General features: G+C 43.3%; 1 protein-coding gene across 1 annotated transcript in view; it reads left to right on the forward strand.

Annotated features, from left to right (window-relative positions):
- Positions 1 to 7500, forward strand: part of ptger2a (prostaglandin E receptor 2a (subtype EP2)) — a 45216-nt gene that overhangs the window by 32686 nt on the left and 5030 nt on the right. The gene's annotated exons all lie outside the window — the stretch shown is intronic.

Here is a 7500-nt window from a genome sequence, read left to right on the forward strand (position 1 = left end):
AGTAGTCTGGTTGTTCACACCACAGTAGAGCAGTAGTCTGGTTGTTCACACCAGCAGTAGAGCAGTAGTCTGGTTGTTCACACCAGCAGTAGAGCAGTAGTCTGGTTGTTCCACCAGCAGTAGAGCAGTAGCCTGGTTGTTCACACCAGCAGTAGAGCAGTAGCCTGGTTGTTCACACCAGCAGTAGAGCAGTAGTCTGGTTGTTCACACCAGCAGTAGAGTCCAAAAAATGTAAAATAAATGCAACACTCCCAGACATACCACACGCGAAGGTAAGGAAAACTCACTAAAACCTAGCAATAGGGAAAAATGCACCACAGGCAATGTGGAGGAGAGAAACCTTAGAAGGGCCGTTCAAGGGGGGATCTCTTTTTTTTAGATGTCGGTGATAGTAGTGTTGCAATAAAACAGGCTAAACAGTTGGTAAGCATGCACTCATATTATGTGTGGTGAAACAGACAGCCACTCACAGGAGACGGGACAGGCATTAGACAGTTTGCGTGATTGTGATGGGCGGACATAGCATAGCATCAGGTAGAGCTGATCTTTATCATGGGTTAGAAGTCAGAGCTTGGTAACTCTTGGGCATTTTAAATCCATGTTTTTAAACCATTCTGTCTCTGTTTGTACCTGTCCCGGATCGCCATGCCATTCCAGTGAGAGAGAGAGAGAGAGGAGAGAGAGAGAGAGAGAGGAGAGAGAGAGAGAGAGAGAGAGAGAGTGAGAGAGAGAGAGAGAGAGAGAGAGACTCAGGGGTAGATAAATACTGTATGTTGGGTTTAAACAATAGTGTACATGTATTGGTGTATCAGTGACCGAGGGCTTCTGGGTAGATAAGCATTACGAGGTTGCTGGTAGATTTCTTGTAATGAAACACAAAGTTACCAAACAACGTTTCTAGTTATAATTGGTTAGACTAGAAGTCTTTATTTGTCATGCAGTTTAACACACACACGCGAGATGGGCGACCCACAGGAACACACACACACATGCACTGAGTCGCTGATGAAATGTCTCTCTGCACTTTTCCCATCCCGTTGTCCTTCCCCCCATGGGCAGCCGGGAGCAGATAGGGCGTCAACGTGAGCCGCGCCCCGGGGACCAATCCAAGTGCTCCTGTCCGTCTTCGTCAAGGACGCCACAGCGTTAGCGATCTGCATGTTTTTCCATTGGGTTTATCTTATCGGGGGGGAAACCCTTGCGAGCACAGCGAGAACATGCAAACTCCCCACAGAAAGGCCCGGGAGATACCCCACCTGAGTACCTGGCATCATGGAAACCTGGTCCCCAAGCGGGAATCGAACCCTGGACCTTCTTGCTGTGAGGCGACAGTGTTAACCACTACACCACCGTGCCGCCATCATCAGTTAGATGCAGTAGCGGAGGCCCCCACCTCCCCCTGGTCTATCATGCTGTCTATTGATTCATTGGATCTCTCTATCAGGCTCTCTATTGATCCATTGTATCTCTCTATCAGGCTCTCTATTGATCCATTGTATCTCTCTATCAGGCTCTCTATTGATCCATTGTATCTCTCTATCAGGCTCTCTATTGATCCATTGTATCTCTCTATCAGGCTCTCTGTACGGTCCAGTATATCAACATGGTCTGAACGGTCCAATCTGTTAACGTGGTCTGAACGGTCCAATCTGTTAACGTGGTCTGAACTGTCCAATCTGTTAACGTGGTCTGAACGGTCCAATCTGTTAACGTGGTCTGAACGGTCCAATCTGTTAACGTGGTCTGAACTGTCCAATCTGGTAACGTGGTCTGAACGGTCCAATCTGTTAACGTGGTCTGAACTGTCCAATCTGGTAACATGGTTAGGGTTGGTTGCTGCCCTGGCTCATCAGATCACAAAGTGATTCATTCTGAATGGTGGTATAGCTGCAAGCAGCCTATACAAGGGTGCAAGCCAAATCACTTATATTGATGACAACACCATATCAACACCTAATCACCGAAAACACCATATCAACACCTAATCACAGAAAACACCATATCAACATCGAATAGCCTAAAACATTGTATCAACACCTAATCACCTAAAACACCATATCAACACCGAATTACCTAAAACATTGTGTCAACACCTAATCACCTAAAACACCTCATCAACACCTAATCACCTAAAACACCATATCAACACCTAACCACCTAAAACCCTGTATCAACACCTAATCACCTAAAACACCATATCAACACCTAACCACCTCAAATACTGTATCAACACCTAATCACCTAAAACACCATATCAACACCTAATCACATAAAACACTGTATCAACACCGAATCACCTAAAACATTGTATCAACACCTAATCACCTAAAACACCTCATCAACACCTAATCACCTAAAACACCATATCAACACCTAACCACCTAAAACCCTGTATCAACACCTAACCACCTAAAACCCTGTATCAACACCTAATCACCTAAAACACCATATCAACACCTAACCACCTAAAACCCTGTATCAACACCTAATCGCCTAAAACACCATATCAACACCTAACCACCTAAATCACTGTATCAACACCTAATCACATAAAACACCTTCTCACCCACACACCTTATCTCTAGGGATGTGCAGAATGAGTCTTTCTGGAGCGTCCATTGAATCGGAGTGATGACAGACATTTCTACAGCAGATATCTCTACAGCAGGTATCTCTACAGCAGGTATCTCTACAGCAGATATCTCTACAGCAGGTATCTCTACAGCAGGTATCTCTACAGCAGATATCTCTACAGCTGATATCTCTACAGCAGGTATCTCTACAGCAGGTATCTCTACAGCAGGTATCTCTACAGCAGGTATCTCTACAGCAGATATATCTACAGCAGGTATCTCTACAGCAGGTATCTCTACAGCAGGTATCTCTACAGCAGATATCTCTACAGCAGATATCTCTACAGGAGATATCTCTACAGCAGGGATCTCTACAGCAGATATCTCTACAGCAGGTATCTCTACAGCAGATATCTCTACAGCAGGTATCTCTACAGCAGGTATCTCTACAGCAGGTATCTCTACAGCAGGTATCTCTACAGCAGGTATCTCTACAGCAGGTATCTCTACAGCAGATATCTCTACAGCAGGTATCTCTACAGCAGGTATCTCTACAGCAGGTATCTCTACAGCAGGTATCTCTACAGCAGATATCTCTACAGCAGATATCTTTACAGCAGGTATCTCTACAGCAGATATCTCTACAGCAGGTATCTCTACAGCAGATATCTCTACAGCAGGTATCTCTACAGCAGATATCTCTACAGCAGATATCGCTACAGCAGGTATCTCTACAGCAGGTATCTCTACAGCAGGTATCTCTACAGCAGGTATCTCTACAGCAGATATCTCTACAGCAGGTATCTCTACAGCAGATATCTCTACAGCAGGTATCTCTACATCAGGTATCTCTACATCAGGTACCTCTACAGCAGATATCTCCAAAACCAGGCAAATGACACTGAACCTATCTGGATGGATAGACAACACTCTGCGTGATGGAGAAAATAATATGTTTGTTTTTTGGGTGAACTGGCCCTTTAACCTCCAGCCTTACGCGTTGCTAAATGAAGTCTGACCTATACAGAGAGGTTTACTAGTGATTCTCATGCACTGAATGATGATAATGATCTCTGAAGTTCTTTTATGGCTGCTGTAAACTAAACTCTCAGCACATGTGAGCAGCACGCTCTCTCCTGACTTCTAGACAACGCTTTTTTATGTACCTTCATTTTTTCCTAAGAAATCACAGCCCATGATATTTCAACCATTCAGTTCAATGACATCACGGAATTACAGTTTCAGAACAGTTTCATTACATTTGTGTGTGTGTGTGTGTGTGTGTGTGTGTGTGTGTGTGTGTGTGTGTGTGTGTGTGTGTGTGTGTGTGTCTGTGTGTGTGTGTGTGTGTGTGTGTGTGTGTGTGTGTTGTGATTTGTTGTCTGAAGATGATTGCAATAAGACAATTTCTCTCTCTCTCTCTCTCTCTCTCTCTCTCTCTCTCTCTCTCTCTCTCTCTCTCTCTCTCTCTCTCTCTCTCTCTCTCTCTCTCTCTCTCTCTCATGATGGAATGTGGTCTGGCAGATCTAATCTAGATCCTGGTTTGTTGCTACATGTAGATTCAATCCCCGAGAGACCCCTCCCATCTCCCTCTCCCAGCCAATGGAAATGTCCTATCGGACTATAAGGTTGCTGTGTCAACAGAATGTCTGAATGGGGGCGGGGGGGGGGGGGGGGGGGAGACACGGGGCAGCTGGTATTGATATTTGGTCCATTAAAGGTATAATCTATAATGCCAAAAAACAGCAACCTCTCTAGGTTGGTATTGCACCTTTTACCCTTTTACCTTTTTAATCATCTAAAAAAACACCATATGAACGCCTAATCATCTAAAACACCATATGAACACCTAATCTAAAACACCTAATCATCTGACGTGCTGTTGGATACTATTGAACTGCCAAAGGATGCCGTGTGGTGTTGTTATGTCAACTGGTCAGCAAGTATCCTGACCCTGGGGGACCCTGATGTAAACAAGACGAACGTCTTTCTCTGGTCTGCATCCCCTTAGCAATTGTGTGTATTGAGCCGTACTGTATTGTACCCATTCTGAAAATCTGTTAATAAAGTTTTCAATCAATCTGTAAAAATGAGACACGTTGTAATGACTTGTGCTTTTTGTATCATCCTATAATCCTACATGTCTCTAATAAGCCTTTTTATGATGGTAAAAATAGGCCTACAGTACCCATTGTGTCAAACCTGGCTGGCATGAGCATGTGGCAGAACTACATAACCTGGTTAGTGGCAGAACTACATAACGAAGCCAGAGAATCTTTTATAGAATGGGCAGGGTCAGGTAGAATGAATGAATGAATGAATGAATGAATGAATGAATGAATGAATGAATGAATGAATGAAAACTTTATTTAACAGATTGCCGAATGGGTACAATACAGTACGGCTCAATACACACAATTGTTAAGGGGATGCAGACCAGAGAAAGACGTTTGTCTTGTTTACATCAGGGTCCCCCATTTTCAATTCATAGTGACATTTATGACATACACAACATACATGACATCAGGACATTTATGACATAGGGACATACATGACATACAGGTATATAGTACTGTTACATTTGTGACATATACGATATGCAAATATACAGTACTGTTACCCAGAGATCCTAACAGAAAATATATACATATGATGGGGATTGTATATTAGGAGGGGGTGGGTGGGTGGGAGAAAATATATACATACGGTGGGGAGGAGACTGTCTATTAGGAGGGGGGGGGTTGGACATTTACGGTGGCCAGTTTAGAATTGCAGCTCTTTAAGAGCGGTTTTGAATGTGGGTAGGGATTCACATTTATTTACGGCTGTGGGTAGGGCGTTCCACATTGTTGTGGCATAATTGTGAAACGTGTTTAGGGGGCCCACGTGAGACAGGGGCCCTTGTTTGAACACAAAACATGTTCTAATGCAAGGTTCAAATATGCTGTCCGCTTCATTAGCAGGAATGATGCTACAATGAGGGCTGACTCCCTTGCTCAGAAACTTACTATTTAATAATAACAGCTATTATGACTTTTGGAAAGAAGTGAGTGTTATGAACAACTGTAAAGCTCCCTTGCCATCCAATATCAATGGTGTCTGTGAATCGGATCAAATTGCTGAGTTGTGGAGACAGCACTACTTTGAGCTGTTTAATTGTATTAGAAGTGACACATGTGTACCTGAAGATGTAGACCCCTCTGAGAACCTATGTGTTAGTCCAGAGGAAATCCAACATGCCATCCTAAAGTTAGATAACAACAAGGCCTGTAGTGCTGATCATATTACTGCTGCTAATCATTTAAAGCATGCCAGCCGTAAGGTCATCCCTCATCTCGCTCTGTGCTTCTCTGGCTTTTTAACATGGTCATTTACCTGACTCCATGATAGCAGTTCAACGTGTGCCCATTATCAAAGACAAGACAGGTAAAATGAACAGAAAAGACAACTATAGGCCGATTGCATTATCCAGCGTAGAGTCTAAGGCTATGGTTAGACTTTGTTTCCTGGCGTTTTCTTATACGTTTTTGACGACGTTTGATGTCCTATCTACACAGAAATGCGTTTTTTGGCGTTTTTTTGTAGATACGGCTGAAACGCAAAATTGTGTTTGCGTTTGGAGATACGCAAAAAAAACGCTTCGACAACAGCGTGTAGTCAGCACGGAGCAGTTGTTGCGAAAACGCCCATGCGCAGTAGATACCATCTGCGTGCCCTTCCGGTGACAACAGTGTGTGTGTTTGGGACAGAGCTCCGTGTCCCAAATAGCTTCAGCTACCATGTGTTGTCAAGTTATTGTTATAAGGACCCCAGTCCAAGCTACAACAGTCTGCATTCCATTAACAATTGTTTGTATTGAGCCGTATTGTATTGTACCCATATGCAATATGTTAAATAAAGTTTACATCCATTCATTCTGCTAGCATTACCGATTGCATGAGCAGCTGGCTAACGTGAGCTATCAGGATTCAGACCCTGTTAGCTCAGAGTTCCTCTTTCAACTTAACAAGCATTAAACAAAATGGCCCAGTCATCTATTCACCTTTGTTTAATACACACAGCGTTGTCTCTAATGTTATCTAACTACTGATAGCTCGCGATATCATCAGTTTTGGTGCTGGCTAATAGCGTGAGCTAACGTTAGCTTCTAGCCACAATGCTATATTGTTATAATGGCATACTCCATTGACGTTAGCATGCAGCTAACAATGCTACCGATCGTTTTTTAGACTAAACTATCCGCTCTTGGTGGTCACTTGTGTTGATGTTAGTTTTGTTTCATCAACAAATGACAGGCAGAACACACAGTGAATGTATCCGTTTTGTTTATTGCACTTTTATTAGGCTTTGCTGAAAAATTATTGCTGCATTGAGTAAACAAGATGGTGGCGCGGCATAGGCGCCTGCCTTATTGACATTTTCTTTGCTGGAGCTTCCACCAGGAAGTGTATTGGCACATTCGTTCTGATTGGTTGAAATTGCCTTCATGTTTGCCACCTACTGCCACCTACTGCTTTGGCAGTGTACTACATCAGTGTGCTCGGCTGACAAAAACGGAAAAAAAACGAAAGTGTGACTCGAGGCGCATGACGTCGCGGCGATACGCGGCGATACGTATAAGAAAACAATACGAAATGATACGAAAGGTGTAACCGCAGCCTAAGGTGCTGGAGAGAATCTTATTGTATAGAACAGAAATGTACATTCTCACCAGTGATAATCAGTTTGGCTTTAAACAAAAACATGGAACAGACACGTGCATATACTGTATGCTTTAAAAGAAACAGTAGCCAAGTATAGAAGACAGAACTCTACAATGTTCTCATGCTTTGTATGCCCATCAGCTTATACAAGTTAAATGGGGAAACTCTATGTCAGCTAATTTTAATGTGGGTAACGGAGTAAGACAGGGCAGGATTTTGTCTCC

Source organism: Notolepis coatsorum (genome assembly GCF_963971535.1).
Source record: "Notolepis coatsorum genome assembly, chromosome: 1".
Lineage (NCBI taxonomy): Eukaryota > Metazoa > Chordata > Actinopteri > Aulopiformes > Paralepididae > Notolepis > Notolepis coatsorum.